Source organism: Staurois parvus, unplaced genomic scaffold (assembly GCF_062004578.1).
Source record: "Staurois parvus isolate SC_StPar_1 unplaced genomic scaffold, SC_StPar_1.0 ptg000081l, whole genome shotgun sequence".
Lineage (NCBI taxonomy): Eukaryota > Metazoa > Chordata > Amphibia > Anura > Ranidae > Staurois > Staurois parvus.
In genome coordinates, this window is record NW_028317877.1 from 12,100,874 (window position 1) to 12,125,956 (window position 25,083).

The 25,083-nt window shown below is 40.8% G+C and overlaps 1 protein-coding gene across 4 annotated transcripts in view; it reads right to left on the bottom strand.

Moving 5' to 3' along the window:
• SYNDIG1 (synapse differentiation inducing 1) overlaps positions 1–23,301 on the bottom strand; it is a 419,894-nt gene extending 396,593 nt beyond the window's left edge. For 3 of the 4 annotated variants that reach the window (XM_089669782.1, XM_089669786.1, XM_089669785.1), the window contains exon 1: positions 22,415–23,301. The gene's annotated coding sequence lies outside the window, so the exon portion shown is untranslated. Of the gene's footprint in view, positions 1–22,103; positions 22,205–22,414 lie in introns of those variants that run through there. The other variant, XM_089669784.1, reaches the window with a different exon arrangement.
• Positions 23,302–25,083: the final 1,782 nt, after the last annotated feature.

Consider the following 25,083-nt stretch of genomic DNA (forward strand, 5'->3'; position numbering starts at 1 on the left):
TTTTATGTCTCTGTGTCAGCAGTGGGGTCCTCCTGGGTCTCCTGCCATAGCGTTTCATTTCATTTAAATGTCGACGGATAGTTCGCGCTGACACTGATGCTCCCTGAGCCTGCAGGACAGCTTGAATGTCTTTGGAACATGTTTGGGGCTGCTTATCCACCATCCGGACTATTCTGCGTTGCAATCTTTCATCAATTTTCCTCATCCGTCCACGACCAGGGAGATTAGCTACAGTGCCATGGGTTGCAAACTTCTTGATAATGTTGCGCACTGTGGACAAAGGCAAATCTAGTTCTCTGGAGATGGACTTGTAACCTTGAGATTGTTGATATTTTGCCACAATTTTGGTTCTCAGGTCCTCAGACAGTTCTCGTCTCCTCTTTCTGTTGTCCATGCTTAGTGTGGCACAGACAGACACACAATGCAAAGGTTAAGTGAACGTCTCTCCTTTTTATCTGCTTTCAGGTGTGATTTCTATATTGCCCACACCTGTTACTTGCCCCAGGTGAGTTTACAGGAGCATCACATGCTTGTAACATTCTTATTTATCCGCAGTTGTGAAAGGGTGCCAATACTTTTGTCCAGCCCATTTTTGGAGGTTTGTGTGACATTATGTCGAATTTGCTTTCTTTCCTCCCTTTTTTTGTTTTGTCCCAATACACACAAAGGGAATAAACATGTGTATAGCAAAACATGTGTTAATGCAATACGTTTCGTGAGAAATACATGATTTCCTGGAGAAATATCAAGGGTGCCAACAATTTCGGCCATGACTGTAGCTCAAGGCAATGTAAGTTAGTACTGGGCAAATGATTGGCTGGATGGATATAAGAGGCAATACTAGTGACTAGTCCTTTGCCTGCCTTTTTTGGGCACAGCTTTCAGAGTTGAATTCCTCTTTTCGGCCAATATGTACATCTACAGTATACTTGTTCTAAAATTACTACCAGCTCTTTTTTATACCCTGGGATGGAACATCATTTGTCAGAGATATTTCTTGTTTTACGTACTGTATGATACATGAAGTAATAAGTCTCACCTTATGTCAAGGCAGAAAAAAAATTATTGCAATAAGCTTTACAGAGTGGAGAAGATGAATTGAGGCAGATATTCCTTGGCTTCTTGGCTGGTGGTTAGCGAGTCACCTTCTGTATAGAGATTATGCAATTGCTCTGAGATGGTGAACTGTGGGTCTTCTAAATTTATCACGGGAAGCATTACAAATTTTCCTGACTTTTCTAAGTAACCAAGGTTAAAATATTTGTCAGCTGTAAAAAATGGCAAAGCAAGTGCTATCTTTACTTTCTCAGTATTAACTTAAAGCTGAACCCTTCATGAAAGACAAAAATAACTGCAGCTATTTTCATTAAAGGGTTACAACATTTTTCCCCTAAGGAGATCTAGCTCACCCTTCTCCCACCATAAATTACTATTTTTATGTAGATCTAAACAAATTGGACCCAATCTATCTACAAACTTTAGTAGAAGTCAACAGAACCAAACTGTGCAGATGTGGACATCATATTAAGAAGCTGGTGGAGGGATATAAACAATGGCACAGGTCAGGTGAGATCTAAATAAGTATAGAGATTTGGAGGGAGGACTAGAGCAACTTGGAGTGCTGGTGAAAAGATAAAGAAACTTTGTTTTAATAAGTCATAAAAAGTATATTTTAAATGCAGCTGATATAAATACATTTGTCTTAGTATCAGCCTCTGCAATCAGGTTTCCTGCATGCAAATGTACTGACAAGTACATTCTGTTAAGAGAAATGTGCAGAGAGAGCAGAGGGTTGATCTCTCTATTACGCCGCTGCTCTTTCGCTGTCCAGTCAGCAAGCTGGAGGTGGAGAGAAGTCATCATTGTATCATTGTACACCTTAACTGTAAATAGTACCATTCACCTGGCTGTGCTGTGTGTGTGTGTGTGGGGGGGGGGGGGGGGGGGTTGTAAGTTTAAGTATTAGATAGACAGTAAAACAAATCTTTTGGCAGCTAAAACAGCTCCCTTGTATGTTGTTCATCTGTATTTAGCTATTTCCTTTGACCTTAGCTTTAAAGCGGACCTTCAGCTGACACACACTCCCTTTTTTATTTTACCCCTGCTCACCTTTAGGTGGTATCTACACATTTCAGATACTCACCCATCCAGCGTTGTCCTGCTGAGATCTTCTTATGCCCCACCTCAGCTCTGTCCCATGGCGACATCATCGAGAGGCCCACCAGCTTTTCCTGGTTCAGCAGGTGGTCCTTCCAATAGGCTCGTCACAATTCAGTACACAATTTGTACGCCACATATCCCAGGAGGCATAGCCTTCCATAGAGGAAAGGAGGAGGGGACGAGCCTATTGGAAGGACCACCTGCTGAACCAGGAAGAGCCTTAGGCAAATAACTGGCACACCGCCCGATGTGCCTCCTGGGATATGTGGCGTACATATCCCAGGAGGCACATCGGGCGGTGTGCCAGTTATTTGCCTAAGGCAAATGACGTGCATGTGGTAAAGAAAAAGAAAGAAAGCAAAAAAAACTCCACAATCTGTTTATGACATGGAGAGAGGGGTGGAGTGGAGGGAAGTTGCGGAAAACTCTGAAGGTCTGCTTTAAGTTTCAAACTTAGTTAACACAAGCTCTAAAAAATGTGTACTATTTTCCCTCTCAATGTTTTATATGCTGTACCTGTTTCCCCATCCCAGCTAACTAATACATTTTAAGCCCTAATAAGCAGATCATTTATTTTCTGCTATGCTCTGTACAGTTAAAAGGTATACTAAAAATATAATGGCACTAAAAGTTTAAAAAAACTGTAAACTTGAATAGCCCATTTGTAATATTTACAGCAATTTGTATATTCATTTGTGTAAAGCTTAGGTTTTCAGATTACTGGCGAAATATTCTCCATTTGCCTAGGTTTATGCTTTGCTCTTTGAACAGCCTCTGATTCACATTTTATCCTGTCCAAATCAATATGAAACCAATCCACTAGTCTAGATGCCAAGCAACATCTTTCCAAATCCACTCTAAATCCGTTGGAGCTGATGCTGGACCCTGCTTTTTTTCTCATTTGGGAAGATTTTAAGTGGTTCTGGATATCCAGTTTAAAGAGAAGCAGTAAGGATCTAAGTAACCTGTAGTGTAAAAAGCACTCCCAGAATGCAGTTATCACTGATTTAGGATTTGGCCTACAACCTAGTATGTACTCTCCACAGATTAGCAAGACCATGCTGTATTGGTTTCATTTAGAGTACAACTGTATTTTTCTTTTAAAACGTTAACTCCTTACATGCAATTGGTTCACCATTAGGAGTCTTCAAAATGAGTACCTTAAAGAACCTGGGGTGCTCTGCATGCTTTAACACTTTCTGGTAATGTTGAAGGCTGTCCTTTTCCTGCACCTTCCTATTAACCCATAAATATGATTAGTGCTATCACTGGCTAACAAGGTGCAGGATGGGGTGGCCCCTCTATTCTATACTTACAGTAGTGTTAAAGCTTGAAGATACAGAATGCGTAGCTTTGGAAAAGTATGCTCTTTAAGCTATTTGTCGATTTCAAAGAGTTTGGCTTTTCTCATACCATGCTCTGTGTTCACTGAATCTAACACCCTGAAGATGAAAACAAATTCTAATAAAAAGACTTTGTCTTCTGATTATGTTGAAACCCCACTTGCTGAATGAACATCACATAGGCCTAGAATGAAGAGTCCATTGGATTTTCAGTCACTATTACTTCCCCAATTCATTTTCTAGCACCATGCTTTCTTTGCAGTGGCTCAAGCGATGTCACAACATTAAAATCATCCCAAAATGACCCTCTTTAGTACTGTTTATGAAATATATTGTAACACTGGTGCTACTCTGATTTTTCTGTATATATTTTTTTAGGGCACCCCACATAAATGCTGTTTCTGCGCCTCATAGGGCACATAGATAATGATGTATATTTAGGGTTTCAGGTGTCAGGTTTGCAGTAGTAAATTTTATGGCACTATATTGTATTCTTAATCACTTCAAAAAAGGGAAGACAAGTATTCACGCTATAGATATTTCACTTACCCATTCTTTACATAAATACATCTGTCCCTCTATTTTTTCCATAACAGGGATCTGGGCTTGGAACATGTGCTTTTCCTGATTTATTTTTGGACATCAACTTAATCTGTTTTTCCTTTCGAGAAAAGAGACAACACTGATTCCTAATCTTTTTTTCAGGCCCTGAAGCTGCATGGAATAGCCAAGCCTCAGGACAGAGCACTTAAGTTATCATCATGGTTAATCAGCATTCAGTCACATGATTGGGCTCTCTTTTTCCAGACTTATATAGGAAGCCTAGCTCCAAAGCTTCTAAAAGACTGCTCAGCTGCAATATATCTGAAACATTAGTTAACATTCTCCCAGCATAAGAAGCTTTCTGGGAAAATTCTAATATATAATAGACATGTGCATTTCATTTTGATTAGTTTATAGGGTGCAAATGTTATTTTCCTGAGATTAGGATGTATACAAATCTCCGAATGAATTTAGGAAACATTTTTCAGATTTGGCAATCTTGTTGAAATTAACGAATGTATATTAATTAATTCAGTTATACATGACGCCAGTCAATATTGTTCAATCAGCTCATTCCATTTCTCTTGGTGGGTTGGATTAGTGTCCAAAAATATTGAATCCGTCTGATTCAAATCCATTCGATTCTATAATATATCAGATATAAAGCAATTTTCTGGAAAAACTGCAACATTTTTTGAAACGACCCAGCCCAACAAATATAAGAAACAAATGCTGAAGATACCAAACAAATTTTGAAAACTAATTGGGACAACAAATAGAACAAAATGAAATACTTCAATGAATGAATGCTTCTGGTATTAAACAAAACAAACATTTCTGGCATGCACATCTCTAATATAAACATTGGAGGCCAATGGACTACACAAAAGTAACAGTAATCAACCACTGTGCAACTCAAAGTCAGGACGTTAGGGCAAACACATTGAATGATGAAAGAGAGAAGCAGCTCAGGAGGGAGCAAACACAAGTGACGCCAGAACAAGCAGCTATGGGGGCACTAAGTAGGGGGGAGGGTTCATGAACACCAGTGGGGGGACCCAACAAGAGGTGCATCAAGGCTGCTCTATGCAAAACCATTGCACAGAGCAGGTAAGTATTACCTGTTTTTTATTTAAAAATAAATAAATTAGAACATTCACTATCACTTTAAAGTGACAGTTCAATACTACTTATCTTTGTGTCCAGCACACAGTGGAGGAATATAATTGCCAACATCTTGAAATGTCTTATATACTGTATACCCTTAGCTCATAACTCAGCTGTAATCACACTCCATCCTCCAATAAGGTAGATTTCTGAAAACCTGAACATACCCATGACCAAGCAACTTTCTTTGTAGTGTTAATTTGCACCAATTTTTTACACCACCTAATGTATATACTTACATTCTGCTCAAGTGACCATCCCAACATAATTGCACCATGCTTACTATTCGACACTTCCCAACTAAAAGGTGGAGGTTTCCCACAAAAGAGAAATTTTCCCTCAGGGTCCATAGATACTTCAGCAGTTCTAAATAACATACTGTACTTAAATAGAAAGCAACCACACATAAGAACCTAGCATTACCAGCCAACCACTGTACTAAGCCTTACTCAAAAACACAAATTTATGCAGTTCAAAAGTAATAAAGTGATAAAGATTCCAAAAGTCCAGGAAATTTGATTGATGACATCCTTTTGTGCAAGCTCTCTTTCTATTCTAACAAAAATTTTAATTCACAGCTACTTTTTAATTGAAGAGACAAACAAACAAGTGACAAATGTTTAGAGGGCAGACGAGCAGGGGTGGACTGACCATTTGGAAACTCGGGCACTGCCTGAGGGCCCGGGGTCAGTAGGGGGCCCCATGAGATGCCCCTGGTACCTTTTTCATAGGCTTTTTTGAGTTTGGGCAAGGACATAGGGGCCCCATGATCCCCTATTGCCCGGGGGGCCCATGAGTTGTCAGTCTGCCCCTGCAGACGAGTGAGACAAAATTAGAAAAAGGTATCACAATTTGTAAGTGTTGAGGCTTTGTCTTGCCCTTAGCTTACCCTGCTGCACTAGGCATTGGCTCATGGCTTCCCTATGGCAAATACAGTCCTGTCTATAGTAACAAGAATCAGTTAGAAATTTTAAAGTATAATTTTTTGTAGTTTTGGACAATCTAGAAGAGTTATGGCATTTTAAAGGTTTTTATTGCCATCAGTGTCCCTACTGGCAGAATTCACCCTCTCTTTTTATCCTGGTCAGCATTGTGACTGGGAGTGGAAATGACGAAAAATCTAGACTTTTGGGCTGTGATTAGAATTGAAATAGAGAGAAAAATCTTCAAATAAGGGCACTTGTTCCAGTGACAGCTGTCCAATAAGGAGATTTTTTCTAATTTAGAGAGAAAGCCTTTCACCCTCTGGTTGTATCCTCAGGTCAGAAAGTGAAGGAAATTCTCTTGAATTTGGAACAGATGAAAAAAAAAAAAGAGTTTTACTGGTCTCTATTCTATCCAAAACCAAAAAACTTGGTTTTAGATATACATTGTTATCTATGCTAAAATATACTATAGATACAAAAGCTAGATAGGTGCTAGAAATATTTAAATTTAGCTCTGGCCCACTATATCTAGTGGAGCTGCAATTGTTAGGTACATTTAGTTTTAGCTCATTTTCATTCAGTGTGGCTGTTCGTGATTGTTTAGGTCTGCTCTGTGTTTCACAGGCTGCAGGTTTAATTATTCCGCCTGCCTTCTAGAACTTACTGGAAGTTACTGGAACATAGGTATGGAGTCAAGCAAATGAGCAGCATGAATATTTATACCATCCCAGCCAATCCCTGTGGGAAGATTGCACAGCTGGGTGCTGGGAAACTGTATAAATAGTCTTTTACTAGGAACAGTCTTGTCTTGTCCCTGGGGAGGAGATCACAGTCTGGGGTGGTCTGCTATGTCCCCTAGGCCCACCTGTCAAATGTTTGCTGATCATTGCAGTCCAGCTAGTTTAGCTGAGGGGGGAGGAGGGGCGGGATTTGCTGGAAATTGTTGAAGCTGACTGAGGGGTCTGTGGATCTGGTCTGGTATTATGGGAGAAAGTATTTGGAAGGCATTGGAAGGAGGCAGCCAATCATGTGAAGACATTTGTGAGTACAGACAGTTGTAAGAGAATCTAGAGACAGTGTACTGTTGCACCACTATGGTCAGTGGTGTATTTAGGTTTCATGCTGCCCTAGGCAACACAAAAATCATCTCCCCCACCCACAGAGAGACCCTGACACTGACAAACACCCCCCTCCCCCCACGATAAGAGCCTGACTTTGACCAAGAACACCCCACCCCAGTGTCCTTTCTTCTATCCCTTCTTTAGGGGGCAGTGATGCGACTGCCCACCTGAAAAATGCTGCTGCCCCCCTGAAAAAATGCTGCCCTAGGCAAATGCCTTTTTTGCCTTGTGGTAACTACACCCCTGACTATGGTGCTATAAAGTTAGCTGTGTGCTTAAAGGGGACAAAGTGTCCAGAAGAGCTTAGTCTATTTATTTCTTAGTGAAAGGACTTTGCTCAGACTGTGCACAGAAGAAAATGAATTTCCTCAAGCTACTACTACAACACTTAATCCACTCTTTTACTTGTGCAAGGACTTGGCTCATAGTTCTACAGATCAGAAAGTGTCCTCCTATTTGTACATAGTTCTGGAGTATTGCACACAATTCCCGATCTCTTTTCAAGTTACCCAAAAATAAAAAGGTCAAAAAGGATATCCCTGGTATCCATATGACCATATGCCTGGCTCCAGGGTAACCACTGGGAAAAGAACCCTGGGCACCTTTCCAGTGGCTCCTAGGGGGGTAGCTATACACATATACGTTACAGTGAAAGAAATGCAAAAGCAATTGCCATGAAAAGATTCATGCTGAATTAAAATAGAATATATACATTTTACTGCACATACATTTTCTTTGCATTTCTCTTCTCATATTAAAATCTAGCAATCTCATTTAGACTTGTGTCAGTTATCTAATATAACTTGTATAAGATACACTTACATATCAGTAGTATAAAAGCACCATGATCGTAAGAATGTTAAATTCATGAATAAAATTCTTACCAGAATGAGGGATCGGAAAGATTTGCTGAGTAGATTACTATAATCTTCTGTTAGGGCTCTTGTACACAGGCTGGCTGAGCTTGTTCATTGTAATTGCAGGTGTATTTCCTCCGCACAGCAGTCTAGGTGCAGTGTACAGCTTTCCAGTGACATGAATAGGTGTGCACTGCTGTACTCATGTAGATGGCGGTGCTGTGGTAAACACGAGTACAGCATATGGGCGCATGCAAAAAAGAGTACACGCTTTGTTAGTGTTTGTTAGAGTATCACCATATACATGAGTACTGCAGCACACAGCCATTCATGTCAATTCCAAGCTGTTTGCTGCACCTTAGCTGCCTAGATGGAGGAAATACACCACCAATTACACTGAACAGGCTCAGCTAGGCCATGTGCAAGAGCCCTTAGAAAAGAATGTGATACGCTCTTGGTTATTTTATACATCAAGGAGAAGCCGCACCTTAATAAAATAATCCTAAATTAAGGCACTGTTTGCTTTTGCATCTAGTAACAGATGAAACCAAAAATCTAGGAATATTACACCAGATGAGCCAACTCCTAATAAAAAGTTGCACCGGTCCACTTTGTTATTTTAAGGTTTCACCTTTAACTGTTTCACTGACAGAACCATTTTTTTTTCTTCATTTTGCATATGCATATTTAAATACACATTTTGTACATGAAAATGTACTTAAAATTCCAAAACATTATATATTTTCTGAAAGCAGAGAACTTAAAATCAAATTATGGCAGTTGGATCTTTTTATGGCACCCAATATTAACAAAACTGTATATCGAACATATTTTTCAGTAAAATAATGCACTAAAAATACTTAATACACACAAACACAATAACATCTCCAAACATTCCGTAATATATAATAGATTAAACTGAGTCACGTATATAGATACCAAGTCAAGACCTAAAATGTTGTGAGTTCATGAAACGGCAACAAATGTATAATAATCAAAATGTAAACATCTTTACAGATCATCAATTCAGAGCTGACCAAAAATACAGTCCTTAAAATTTTCGTCATACTCAGACATGTGAGGTGATACTTAATGTGTTGTTCTTTATGCATATGAATGCTCAGATGTGCATGCACAAGGATGAGGTGGGGGTTTTACTTTTTTTAATTAATTATTTGTATTAAATTTGATGTGTTTACACTTTTTATAACAAATGTGATAAAAAATATGGAATTAAACAACTCATTTATTGCAATACAAAGACTTATGTACTAAAATGGCCACATGGATGACGATATGTCAGGCAGACTACTAGAACCCTGGCAAAAAGGATTATTGAAAACATATTTATAACATAAAAAAAGGGTACAAAAACAAAAATATTTTTGCACATTATTGGAATTATCACAAAAAAAATCCAGAATGTTTTCAGTCTTGGGGCATATAATATATAAAAAATGTTACCGCGCAACAAAGTGTTATCAATAAATCAAAAAGAAAGCCAGCAAACACTGAACCACACACAGAGAAATTTAAATAAATAAATATAAACAATTGGGCAGCACTGAATACTACTAAGGTTCACATTTGCGTTTGATCCGTTTCTGCAGTGCTTTTTGTGACGCATTTCGTGTTTTTTCACATGCGTTTTTGACGAGTTATTTGATGCATTTTGCATTTTTATGGGTTTTCTTGCCCAACTTGTTGCTGGGCAGATTAAGAACGCAAAACGCATAAGAAATGCGTCAAGAATGCACTACATGCAATTCTGCAGTGTCTTCATTGAAGTCTATTGAACCAAAACACTATTTTGCATTTAAAAAAGTCCCTGACCCTTTCCAAAAATCGCACTAGTTGAAAACGTGGAGATGTTAAACTCACACATAGGAAATCATGTTAAATGGACTGTAGTGTGTTTCTGCATAACACAAAATGACACAGAATGCAAAATGCTTAGGTGTGAACCTAGCCTAATATAAACAGAATAAATATATTAACATGTGCATATACACACCTACAAATACTGTACTTTTTGACCAAAATATTAAAATCAGTGTTTCTCCCAAAAAATGTGGAATAAATGTAAAAAGAAAAAAGGAAAATGTTCTGTGATTTTCCAAAATCATGCGCACTCTTTATGTACCTCAATCTTCCTCTGGTGAACAAGTGAACACCTCCTCCCATCACAATCTGCTCCACTTGGAACCAACCTCCAGATCATAGGAGCTCAAGACAGGCATGATTATAAATATAGTAAGGTGATGATCTGCACCTCCAACCCTGAGGGTTAGTAGCGCACCAATCAACTTTCATCGAAGAGGCTCGCTCCAAGGTACATCATATATTTCTTGGTATCTGAAAGGCTAATAACATGTAGTCTTGGGGCATAAAAAAATTTGGAATGGGTTGGAAGGGTGGAAATGTAAAGCATGCTATTTCTCAAGATGAAACAAAATGTATATATGCACTTGACCCTTTATCCCCAAAGGTCTAAAAAGTATTATTGATTGATATTTTTATCAGTAATAGGTAAGATTTAAGTTTTTTTTTAGACCTTAATGTATTAAGATTGATTTTTTTACTGTGTTTGATATCTACTAATATTAATCTGTGAAATGTATGCCTATATTCTAATTTAGAACATTTTAATAATTATTTTTTATTATGTTTTATTTGTTTAGTATTCTGTAGAATATTGCATGTAGATTGCTTATGGGGGGGAGTTTATATTTCTAGTGATGTTTTATAGAAAACTAATGTATTGTTAATTTGCTATGCTAAGTGTATTAATAATAAACTTCATGTGTAGCTAAACAGAACCAATATCCACTGGAAGGAAGAAAGTGAGGCAAGTGAGGCGGGTGGTCATGTTGAATGTTTTTCTATGGACAGCATGCTCAGGCAACCCCATCCCTTGCAAAAGTCCTCTAGTGATGGAAAGCATTGGGAGAAGGGGCTTGAGCATGCACTTGTAGTGAATCCTAGCTGGCTGAGGGGAACGCCAAATGCTATTACAGTAAGGTCTCACCAGGCAGCAGGGAATTCCAGCATTTTTATGCTTTTGACAACTATTGCAGTGTATAGCACTTTTTAATGTGAGTAACAGTTTTGTTTTTTATTTAATAAAGGAAGGTTTTAGCAGTATCACACTACCTAGAGTCTTTTAACTATTTACATTGCTTGAGCGGAAGACTGGGTGGACAGTATGGGGTTAATTTACTAAAGGCAAATAGACTGTGCACTCTGTAGTAAATAAGGTAAAGTTTCACTTTGCAAAGAATATCCAATCACATGCAAGGAAAACAAAAAAACACACAATTGACTAATGGAAGTCAGAGTCAGAGGAACATCTGCTCTGGAACTTAATAAGCACTTTAGACCTGAATTCTAGGTAAGGTCAATAACATTTGGTGAGTTGTTTGAGAGCACAGATATTGGGCACATCACTGATCTAAATATTTACTACAATGAATCACAGAAAATAATGGTACCCTAAAATCCGCTCAACTCTCCCAAGATTTTATTGTGCCCCACTACATTCTATTTTCAGAGCATGTAGCTCTCCCATGCCTTCCATGCTCAATTCCCTAGGGCTCCACCCATCCTGCTCCAGTCTGCCCTAGAACAGGTGCTTAGAATGAACTGTACTGAAAAACCCACCTCTCACTTATATGGTTCATCTTGTGTCGGTTTCCCTTCTTGCGATGGAGGGCCTTTGAGGCACATGGCTGAGGGATATTAAAGACATGAACAATAATGATTGGGAAGATGTTTGGGATTTTCCCTTCTGATCTCTAATCTCACTGTGAGATCTGCTCAAACAATTTAAGATTGCTCATAGGGCCTATACTCTCTACAGGCTCCACAAAATGAATCCATCTCACTCTCAGGAGTGTTGGAGATATGGTCACTCCCCTGGAGATTTTTCTCATATTTTCTTGTACTGTCCCTCATTCTTCGGTTTCTGGGTAAAAGTTCTGACCCTCCTAAACAAATTGATGTCCACTTCTCTTAAACTCATTATATCGACCTGACTGCTGGGTCTGGTTAACAACCTAATCCCCACTAAACAGGGGCGGACTGACAACTCATGGGGCCCCCGGGCAATAGGGGATCATGGGGCCACTGTGTCCTTGCCCAAAGTCAAAAAAGCCTATGAAAAAGGTACCAGGGGCATCTCATGGGGCCCCCTACTGACCCTGGGCCCTCAGGCAGTGCCCAAGTTATCAAATGGTCAGTCTGCCCCTTGCCACTAAAGCTGTCACACTATACTGGAAAAAGTCCACTCCCCCAACTATCTCCTTCTGGAAAGAGTTAGTAAATTATAGTTTGCCAATGTTTGCCACTGTACAAAGATACTTACATACACAGGGGCTGCCCTAGGAAATACTGGGTTTGGCCCAAGTGGCCCGCGAAGCCCACCTCTGTACCCTAAGGAGTTTCTGCACTTTATGTATCTTTTCCTGTGCATGTTGACATCTCTTGATTGACTTGATTTCCATTGTGGTTCAAGCTATATTTACTACCCACTTGTCAGGAGACCTTAGGCCACACCTTTCTTGTTCTTATATGTTTGTGTTTTCCCTACCTGTACACTACGTAGGTGACTACTGTTTCATGTTGCCCCTGTGTGGGTATATACTTGTTTGTTTTTGTCTGTTTGTTCTTCATACTTAATAAACAGATTTGCAAAAAGAATCACAGAAGATGCACAGGAGGTGATTCAATAAATCGTCCCTGGCATATTGGAAAGTACTATGCCAAATTTATGAGAGCTGTGTGACAGTTTTCTTGCTATTTCTGACACACACAACAGATTATTTTAGTTTTATGTGCAACACTTTTACATTTCAGCACTATGACTGCAACAAACTAATTAAGAAACAGCACCATATCTGTGATAAGAAAAATGGAGGTACATAATGTCTCCTGAACACTGGAGTAAATTGTGTCACACCTGTAAGTAGTGTGTCGCAGACACAATTTTGCCTGAGAAAGAACTATGTCTAAGGCAATTCTACAGCAGATTTATGTACACCTCACCAATAGTTATATGAATCTGTTCCAAGCAGCACCATTTTTTGCATGGACAGGGGACATACAGTATTTCTAAGGGGGGAGTATCATATTATTCATGGTCTGTGATTGGTCCCTCAGCGTCATTATGTGCAATGCAGAGTTATTAAGTCTTGTAACCTATTGTAGATGACAGAGCTTGATTTGCGACAGCAGCCAGAGATCCTTAAACAGTAACTCCACTTTTCTTGAGAAAAACCCTTTTCCTCTGGGTGATATATGTACATGACAAGAATTTGTAGAATTATTTTGAAATTTTTTTACGAAAGTGGAGTTACCCTTTAAAACTACTTCCCCTCCACCCTATAGCAGAAACACTGCTACAGGGAGGCAGGGGTGCACAAAATCAGGTATATATACATGACCTTGCAGTTCTGGGTAGGGGGCGTGCGAGCCGCGCACGTGCCTTAACCATGCTGCCACTCGCAGCCTCAGCTGTCAATCACTGGGTCCCGGCTGGTGATTACTCACCGGCACCCGGTGATTGCCAGGTATCTCTGACGGGAGAGAGACCTGTATGTAAACAATACAGATCTCTCCCCTGTCAGCATAGCAGAACCATACAAACCAGTGTGCTTACAGTAAAACACAGACACAGACCATGTAGTAAAACAGCACACAGTTAACTCTTTGAGTGCCCCACATGTTAACCCCTTCCTGCCCAGGGCCATTAGTACAGTGTCAGTGCTTTTTATTTGCACTGATCACTGTATTGGTGTCACTGGGGATGTCAGTGACACCAAATCAGTTCCCCCCAGTGTCAGAATGCCCATCACAGTTCTGCAATAAGTCGCTGATTGCCACCATTACTAGTACAGAAAAAAATCCCAGTATATATACAGCCATTTGTAAACGCTATAACTTTCACATAAACCAATTAATTTACACGTGTTGGGATTTTTTTTAACAAAGCCATGTATCAGAATACATTTTGGCCTAAATTTATGATGAAATTTTATTTTTTTTAATTTTTTTACTGGACATGTTTAATAGCAAAAAGTCAAAAATATTCTTATTTTCTCAAAATTGACAGTCTTTTTTTGTTTATAGCACAAAAAATAAAAATACCACCGAAAGAAAGTTCTAGTTGTGGGGAAAAAAGGATGTAAATCTTATTTGGGTGTAGCATTGCATGACTGTGCAATTTTCAGTTAAATAAAGCAGCGCTGTATCGCAAAAAATGGCCTGGTCAGGAGGGGGGGGGCAAGTCCTCTGGAGGGCAAGTGGTTAAAGAAGAGGCAGTGTTGGACTGCTCACATGGATCATGGTTGCCTGCCTGAGTGGGGAATAAGGTAAGTATTAGGCTAGGTTCACATCTGTGTGAATGGTGCCGCTGCGGATCCATGTGAAAATCCGTGCAACCGCACCACCCGCACAGAGAAATGTAGACCCGCGGGCTGGTGCCATTGGTTCTAATGGCACGTTTCTTGCACTGGAAAACGCAACGATACTCGGAACCGAGGTTTCTGTGTGGGTTGCGTTTTCGGAAGAAGTGCAGGGACTTCTTCCCTGCTTGTCACAGACACGAGAGTCCATTCAAATGAATGGGCTCTTGTGCCCATGCAAAACGCAGCCCACACGGCCGCATATATGCGAACCGGGGCTTACTCCCTATTCATGCACCTTCAGATCTAATGAGCAGTTAACTCTTGCAATGCGAAAGGGCCCCACTGAAAGGCTAGATTATGGCCAATTTCTGGAGTTTAGATTTAAAGCTTATTTTAGATTTTAATGATTGGGTTTAAACATACTTTAATTAGTAGTATAAGATGGGGTGACTTTATGATGTTTGGGGATAATTGAAAAAAGGACCGAAAAAAACATGAAATGCATCAGAAGATTTTTTTAGTGAGCACAGTGTACAATTTTCCTTCCATATTCCTTTGGATGCTGTTAAGGCTTTGATCAAGCCAAGATGTACATCTAAGTTTTGCTAGGCTGGCTATGTATGGACTGATCCGGAGCAAAAGTTTTCTTATATACAACCCATATTAAACAATTGGTATTCTCTTTTCTCTCCAGTGCTGATTGCAGAACAAGGAATGAGGGTCTTTTTACCCTTAGAATCACTGAAACATATAGGGTCCCACACTACTGTTTATATACAACACAAATTCCAAATGAATCATTCTAACATAAATAATATGACGAAATTAAATCATTGACTTAACAAATTTATCTGAAATGAAAGGAAACACATTTTTTCATTATGCACATCTCTGTTTCCTTTGCATTGAGCATAAATCTCAGTGTCAGCAGTTTTCATGGCTATCTTCTGTTTATAATGGAGATGAGAAGAGGAGGATGTGTTTAGTCAAAATCAGGAGAGCAGCCTGGGTGGCAACCCTACTCCTTCACAGGTACAGTGGACTGAATGAGCTTTGCCAAGCATTGTAAGACAAAAGTGTCAGGATTATCAGGTGATATCAGATACTTACAGATGTGGAGGTTAGGGAATTGTACATGTCTAGGTTATTATTGTCACAGCATCAGTGTGTAAATATACTGGTTGGTAACCTGCTTACCTGCACCTTTCACTAGGAAGAAAACACTAACATAGAGGTCTCTCATTATCAATATTACACAGCATATTCCTATCAATGACCTCATAACCAGGGTTCTCAGGGGACAACATTACAGGATTCTCATAGCTCTATACACACAGTGGCAGGTTCGCATTTCTACTAAGTGAAGAAGTGAATAGATTTTGTTCTCATGATTTCCCCTGAGAAGATGGTAGATTGCCGATGTACTCCAGGAAAAAAGCTTCATCAAACAAGTAATTATATTAAGTGCAGAAAAAAGGGCAATTATAATAAATGTCCTTTACATCAATGTCTATGTACTGTATATATATATATATATATCACAGTAAAGTAACCCCAAACTTTGAGATCTGTCTTAAATCAGAAACAAATGTGTAAAATAAACTATAAAAAAAACCTCTAACTAAAGTGCTTGCTAATGGCTACATATACTCTGATGGCATATATTCTATAGCCACTTATTTAAGACTCACTAATGTAAATTGGCAAACAGCAAATCATATAGCTGCTATGTAATACATTAAGCATGTAGATATGGATTAGATCAACCATTCTTAACTGGGTACTGTGGAACCCTAAGGTCCTGTTAAAGGTTGGTGATTTCTTGAAGTCTGTCTGATTGTCCTTCCAGTTGGTGGTGCCTGCATAGTTCCAGAGCCAATGCAACTTAACAAAGCCAGCAGCATGACACTGATCTTTTCAGCTGCCTGTAAGCATCCGTGCACACTGGATGTTTTAACCACTTGTCTACCGGGCACTTATACCCCCTTCCTTACCAGGCCAATTTTCAGTTTTCAGCGCTGTTGCACTTTGAATGACAATTGCGTGGTCATGCAACATTGTACCCGTATGACATTTTATTTTCATTTTTTTCACACAAATAGAGTTTCTTTTGGTGGTATTTACTTGCCACTGGGTGTTTTATTTTTTGTGGTATAAACCAAAAAAAAGAGCAAAAAATGTGAAATGAAAAAAAGTGTTTCTTTGCTTCTATTGTAAAATTTTGCAAACAGGTAATTTTTCTCCTTCACTGATGTGCGTTGATGAGGCTGCACTGATAGGCAGCACTGATGGGCACTGATAGGTGGCACGGATAGGTGGCACTGATGGGCAGCACTGAAAGGTGGCACTGATAGACGGCACTGATGAGCTGGCACTGATGATTTGCACTGATGGGCACTGACTGGTGATACTGTTGGGCAATGATGGATGGCACTGCTGGGCTGCACTGATGGGCACAGGTGAGTGGCACTGCTGGGCACAGGTGGGTGGCATTGCTGGGCACAGGTGGGTGACACTACTGGGCAGAGGTGGGCAGCACTGCTGGGCACTTGTGGGCAGCACTGCTGGGCACTTGTGGGTGGCACTGCAGGGCACAGATCATCAGGGCACTGATCATCAGTGCCCTGATGATCAGTGCCGATCCCTCCTCTGACAACTGCTGAGACTGCGACAGCATGAGGAAAGTGACAGCATGAGGAAAGTGCAGGCGATAACCAGCAATTGCATTTCCTGGTGATCAGTGTATCATTGGACACGGCTGATCACGTGGTAAAAGGCAGCTGTGATTGGCCTTTTACTATATCACGTAATCAGCTGTGTCCACAGGACACAGTGATCATGGAGATCAGCGAATGCGTGCCCCCGGGGGGCGCGCAGGAGAGAGCGTTCTGGGAGGACGTCATATGACGCCCTCCCAGAACTGGCCGGCCGCAGTGAAGCCGTCATCCCGCTATCTGCGGTCAGCAAGAAGTTAATAATGCTGGCAGCGTTAGCTGTGTAAAATCATGTTAAAAATTTAAGTTTTAGCGTTTTAGCATTAGTTTTTAGCAGCATTTTCCTTGTTTTCCACATTTGCGTTTTTTAGCTTTTTTTTACACCAAAAAATAAATACAATTTTTGCTCAAAAAAAGCCCATAAATGCTGGTTTGCCGCATTTTGCCACATTTTACTGTGTTTTTCCATGTTTACCAGCGTTAGAGTGTTTTTACAACTAAAAACCCCTCTAGAAACCCACTAGTTCTGGGAGTTTTTTCCAGTCAAAATGCCCCTGCCAAAAAACACTGATTAAAGCCTATGTGTGTATGGCCACATAGGATAACATGCTGGAAAAAATTGCCAAAAGCCAAAACCAGCAGCTGTAAAAACATCCAGTGTGCATGAGGACTAAGGGTGGCCTTTTGTCCACCACTGAGAGGGTTGCATTTTGTCCACTGACCATCAATGTAAAGGACATTTTTCTCATTGAACCCAGATGCATTGGTTTGAACAGGGGTTCTTTGAAACCTGAAATTTTGTAGTGATTCCACAGGGGAAGGGGGGAGCTGAGAAAGGCTGGACTACAGGTACAGATATGGTTTAAAGCAAACCTGCAATGCTGATACTTACCCATGTTACCCTTCCACCTGTACTCCCACCAAAGCCCTGTGAGATACCCACTACTTTCAGGTATGGGGTATCATATATTTCTCACCGTTAACTTTTATAATCCAGTGCTAGGAGCTGCCCAATCTGTCACAAAAAGTAAAAAGGAGGTTCTTTGTTTTACATAGCTCCAAGTCAAACCCACCTAGCAATATACAGGCTGCATTAGGTGGATGCAAGAACTATACGTGTCATAAGGAACCTGTTACTCTGTCTTGGATGGGCAAAATACAAGTTTGCTTAATAAATCACATGAATGGGGAAGATGTGTCATACAAGAGACATGACTGAGGAATCATTTTTGGCACTAAAGAAGGAAGTTGCAGCATTTCTGAAGCTACTGACCTGGGATTTTCATGCATTACAATGCAAGGTTTAACCGAGAATGGTGCAAAAAAAGAACATATAATGGAAATTATTTCTGTTGGCAAAAACACATTTTTTATGAGAAGCATCATAGGGGAACAGCAGGATTTGATAAAGCTGATAGAAATTCCACCTTTGCTTAAATAGACTGTTTAATAATAGTTTGCAGAAAATCTTTAAAGGGGATGGGCTACTGAACCACAAGACCATGGTTATCAGCCAAGAATAAGAAATTATGCTACAATGGGCAAAGGAAGACCAAAAACAGACTGAAGACTGGAAAAAAAGCACCTGACCTGATGAATCTCAATTACTGGAGGAAGGGTCATGGATCCATCTTGTCTTGGATCAAAGTTCATGCTTGTCTTGGAGATATAATAATAGATCAGCAGTGACCAAAAGCCCTAAGGAACATTGCAACTATTTTCTAAATCCATGCAGTGAAAATTCAACCTGTTACTAGACAGAAATACCTAATAAAGTGACCAATAAGAACGCATTTACCAAACTGGACACATACCAAGACACTATCATTTTCAACAAGCCAATCAAGCTGATTTTAATTTCTGAAGTGAGTAATTGAATATAAAAGTCTTAATTAATAAAGCAAACTGAAAAGCAGTGGCTTGTGTTAGCCAGAAATAAAGATAAATGATTCAATTCTTATAAATGATCCCTTGAAAATGCTCATTTGACAAGACAAACAAAATCAATTTGCCTGAATTCGATTGGATTTTCTGCCAGAACTGATCGTACCTTTTCCATGAAAAAAATTCTTTATTGATCTGTTGTCTCCTCTCAGCACAACTGATCTCTGTAGCAACTGCCACATTGAAAGATCAGATAGTTATGTCTATGGCCAGCATTATGCAATGGGCTGTTATATATAACAACCCATCAAATTTGAATTGTTTAAATAAGAGTTTTTTTTCTGATTGTTATAGGTTATTGTATGTTCAAACTGTAACTAACAGTACATATATATAATAAATTTAGCAAAACTGATGTATGATGTATGGTAGTAGCAAGCAGCTAAAGAAAAATATACAGAATTTTACTATCATGCATTTACTTTTTTTCACAGCAAACTGCATTTCACTACTGCCATGCTAGTTTTATAAATTAAACCTGTGATAAATATTACAAAAATAGGAAAAATGGCCAGTAGCTACACAATCTACACTATGCCTTTATGTGACAGAGCTGTGCTTTGGTTATTGGTCACCAAGTGCTTCATTTTGGGCAGGCAGAGAAAGTGTGATAAGTTCTCCCATACCTGAAAGACATGGGATTCAGGTTTCAACTTTAGTGACATTGTGCTTTAGGTAACTGCCATCCTCTCTCAGTGCAGTTCACCTGATAAAATATTTATTTTTTCCCCGTTTCGGCATTCTTCGCTGTGTTTGCTTTGCAGAGATGCACAGCCTTTGTATAGAAAACATCCTGACCAGGTCCTCTTTTTACCCTGCACGTGTGCCATCGCCCTATTCATTCCTATAGGAGAGTTGTACTCATGGTGGCCTCCAGCCATTTAGCATAGTACAGTAACTTAACGCTCAACTTTTCGAGGGTGAAGTTATCCTTTCGCTTCTTATCGCCAGGGTTAGCATATATATGTAGGCATGGCAGTAAAGAGGTGGGCTTTATGCTGTGCTGCCACATATATGTGTACAGCTTGGCATATGTTTTGAGCTAGTAGTGTGTCCAATTGTGCGCCTCCAAAACTGTGACCATGTGAAAAATGGAAGCCAGTATGGCAGGCTCACAATCATGTAATCACTGTTACAGCCAGTCACAAGGACCATATGATCGGGAAGCCCAGGTAATGCCTCCAACATGAATAACCTCTTAGGCTGCATTCATACTTGAGCGATTTGTAGCTTGAAGCTCCCCTCGCCTATAAATCAAAACCCCTTACCCAGGTACTAATTTAACTCTCCATCATAGTGGTGGCCTCCTCTGGTGCAATATGCCTGCCTTTAATTTTTTAGGAAGCTTCTAAGCAGGAGTAGTCAACACTAGTGAAGATTTCGGCCTGAAGATGTAAACACTGGAGGAGGACACCACATTCATTGAGAGGTAAACACCTGGTTAGGAGGTTCTAGGTCAGGGGGCTGTTTTTTATGCTAAATTTAAACAACGGAGGTTATTTATCATTTAATGGGGGGGGGGGGGTTATGGGAATTTGGCCTACACCAATTTTATCTGACTAAAAATGATATATTGCCACCTCTGGATGATATCAGAACCGCTGCAGTAGCAAAGATGATATACTTACCCTGTATTCCACAGTTTTGTGTAATCACTGTGTCAATGTTTTGGGGTTTTTTTTGTTAATATAGCAAAGTGTAATTGTAGTAACCCATGGTGCTAGCCAAGGACAAAGCGTTATAAAGTGCAACAACAGTGTGCAAAGTGAAATAACTCATGGCATTAGCAAAAAATCAAAGCAGTATAATATGCGACAGGAATGTGCAAAGTGCAGTGACCCATGGCATTAGCCAAGGACAAAGTGGTATAAAAAGCTACAACACCATGAAAATTGCAGTCACCCATGGTATTAACCAAAGCCAAAGTGGTATAAAGTGCAACAACAATGTGCAAACCACAGTTACCTATGACATTAGCCAAGGACGATGTGATACAAAGTGTTACGTTATGCAAAGTCCTGCAACACATGGTATTAACAAAAAAAAAATTGTATAAAGTGCTACAACACTATGAAAATTGCAGTCATCCATGGTATTAGCCAAAGCCAAAGTGGTGCAAAATGCAACAACAATGTGCAAACTGCAGTAACCTATGACATTTGCCAAGGACAATGCAATATATAGTGTTACGTCATGCAAAGTCCTGCAACACATGGCATTAGCAAAAAAAAAAAAAATGGTATAAAGTGCTATAACACTGTGCAAATTGCAGTATTTCATGGCATTAACCAAAGACAAAGTGGCAGAAAATGCTACAACAGGATGCACATTGCAATATTCCTTGACATTAGCCAAAAACAAAGTGACATAAAGTGCAAAAAGAGTGTGCAAAGTGCAGTAAGCCATGACATTAGCCAGAGTGGCATAAAGAGCAAACCATGGCATTGGCCAAAGACAAAGTGGCATAAAGTGCAGCAATGACAACATGCAAATTTCAGTAATCAATGGCATCACCCAAAGACAAAGTGGTATGAAGTGTAACAACACAGTGCAAAGTGCATTGAATCCTAACAAGCAATCAGACTTGATCTATTAAACGTTTTGATCTGAAGAAACTACAAGATGATTGATCAGTTGCTATAGGTTTTTGCACTTTTTCCATAGTCTATTGTGTTCAGTATTTCTTATATATAGCTAAGCAGCTGTTATATAAAGTTGTTTACCAAGCAGTTACCAAATATAAAACTTTTCTGATTAAAACAGCTATACAAAAACAAACTGTCAACATCTCCAAAGGGATCAGATAATTAGTCCTCATGTCTATTCTATAGATACAAAGAAGATACAACAGTAGCAGTTTAGTACAGGGATGATGACTGTGTTACAACCTGCACAGTTGTACAAGGGGAATCCTGCCTGCTCACCCTGACATCGATCCAGCCAGTCCTGTCAGCATTGCATTCCCCTGCACGTTCCAGCAGCAGATGCAGTGTCCCCATTCACTTCTTCTCTCATAAACAACCTATCTGCTGCATGATCACTTCCCTGGGTGTTTGATCTCCCACTAAATAGACTACAGCATCCACATACATGGATCCTCATCGGGGGTGATCTTGTGCAATCCAATAAAAAGGAAACATCATGACATTGTTTAATTTCATTTAATTTAAAGGTCCAGTGAAAAGACATGGATCATAGACAGCAGGGGATGCATAGGATGCAGTGGTACCCTTACCTTGGCAAGGTGAAAGACCTCAGGAGAAGGGACAAAACTTGTGCTAATGATGGCAGGACATCCGATCCATGCAAGCGATGTCAGTCTGGGACTTGTTGGATGAGAAGACAGCTGGGGATGACTCTCAGCCACCGGCCACTGTGATGGATAGCGCTGTCAGGGAGGGAGCGGAGTACATGCGATCAGTATATAGAAGGAAGGCTCCTGTGATCTGCAGTGACTGATCTGCTGGGATATAGAAGGAAGGTGGACGGGCCAACTTTTCCCTGCAGCCTGCTTGGCTGTCAGGACATTTGCTGGTGCTGAGCAGAGAACTGGGGGAGGGTGATGCTGGAGGAGTCGGAGGTACCCAGGGGGAGGGTGATGCTGGAGGAGTCGGAGGTACCCAGGGGGAGGGTGATGCTGGAGGAGTCGGAGGTACCCAGGGGGAGGGTGATGCTGGAGGAGTCGGAGGTACCCAGGGGGAGGGTGATGCTGGAGGAGTCGGAGGTACCCAGGGGGAGGGTGATGCTGGAGGAGTCGGAGGTACCCAGGGGGAGGGTGATGCTGGAGGAGTCGGAGGTAGGAGATGGGGGCAGCCAGCGGTAATTTACAGCCCCTGCACAGGAGAGGTAGACTCACTCCGAGGGAGGATCCTTAGAGAGAGCTGAGCTGTCATCTGCCGGCTCCCGGTGTCTGTGCCGGGCCGGGAGATCGCTCAGTGATCGCCTGTCATAGGATCGGTGTTTTATGGCACTGCATTACGTATAAAGGCGGCTTGGCTCAGAGGTGCTGTCATGGAGCGGACGGATTCCTCAGTCCGCGCACGTCCCACCTTTCCATTCATTTATATTGGAGGAGAGAGGAGCCGCAGCTCTGCTCACATCGGGCTCCATCCGTCTTCCCTGCAGCCTGGGAGGACAGAATGATAAGGAGGGGGATGGGCTGTGGTAAAAACTCGGGAAGGGGGGGGGGGCACATTTATCAAGAAAATTAGCCGGGGGCGGCAAAAGCAGGCAGCTGAACCACATTTTTGGGTCTACAAAGGTAAGCATATGAGGTTGAGGCTGCAGCAAAAATGATGCCCCATGTCTCATTCACCCAGGGACAGACTGACCATTTGGAAACTCGGGCACTGCCCAAGGGCCCGGGGTCAGTAGGGGGCCCCATGAGATGCCCCTGGTACCTTTTTCATAGGGCTTTTTTGAGTTTGGGCAAGGACACAGGGGCCCCATGATCCCCTATTGCCTGCGGGCCCCATGAGTTGTCATATGTACTCTCCAGCGCCTCAGGATATGCACAGCCAAAAGGGAAGCCAAGGGTACCAGGACAGCGACAACCAAAGGAAATGCTTCTGGGGTGCAGCCCTCCTCAGACGGGAAATCAGCCACTGGATAGAGAGAAAACAGGTGGCACACACACCTAGTGCATTATCAAAGGTTTATTGTAGGAGTGAAAGAATAATAAAAACATACTCACAGACGAAGCATGTATCTAAAAAGCATAGATAAATGACAATGGCCACAACGGCAGGCAAGGTGTTCTCACTATCAGTGCGGTCAAATGGCTGACGCGTTTCGGGGTCAAATCCCTTTCCTCAGAGCTGATGACCAACCTCTGATGCTGATGTATGATGAATGGAAAGTAAGAGCCTTGCTGTTGATGCCTCAGTCCGCCCCTGCATTCACCGCTGACAAATGTGACTTCAAGTGAATAAGGCCACTCTGCAACTGCGTTAGCATGGCGGTGCACCATTTACAGAATTGCCTCTCAAAAGTGATCCACTAAAAATTACTCAGACCATGTGCACAGCTGTCCCTCCAACAGAAGCCTGTCTAAAGTTCAGCTTTTACCTAAGGGACATACTAGAAAATCAGCATTCGATCAGCACTCGCAGCCAATGGCTGTGAGTGCTGATTAGTGTGTTCTGGGGGGGGGGGGCAGAGAGGCCCCCTGTCAAAATACAGTAGCACAGTGGTAGAGATCACTGCACTAATATTGCTTAGTACAGCAATTTCTGTGTTTTTTTGGGGTATTTTTTCGTTCAGCCCGATGGGTTGAGCAAAAGAAAAAAAAACTCATTGTGTGTACCAGGCTTTAGGCTTAGGTTGGCCATACATTATACAATTTTCTTGAGAATATTTCTTTAGATTTACCACAAACCATATAATATGAGGTCAAACCTAAACAACTCTTTCAAATATATCCAATTAGGCAGGCCCTTGCTCTACAAAAGTGAAGGTAAATCTAAAGGAAATTGGGCAGAAATTGGACAGAAAGTTGTAAGAAAATTGTATAGTGTATGGCCAGCCTTTGGCTGGTCATATATGAGCCAGCAGGGTGAACAAAAGAAAATGATTTGATTACCCCTGTGACAAACACTTTTATCCATTTGTGACAAATGGCTAGCCAACTCACACCACGCTGTCATTGATACGCAACAATGACACTCTCAGCCTCACCCAGCCCAAAGATTTTCTAGCTGGCGGGACCACAATCTAAGTGTCAACAGACTGAAAGTGATTGTTGCTGGTTTTAGTTAATTAAGTAATTAAATATTTAAGCTGCTAACAGAGAGGGGATTCGGCCTATCAACCGTTCCCTATATTACCAATAGCAATTTATGGGTCTGTACACACTCTGTCACCACAGACAGGTATGTGCAGAGACTTACACTACCAGGAGCTGAC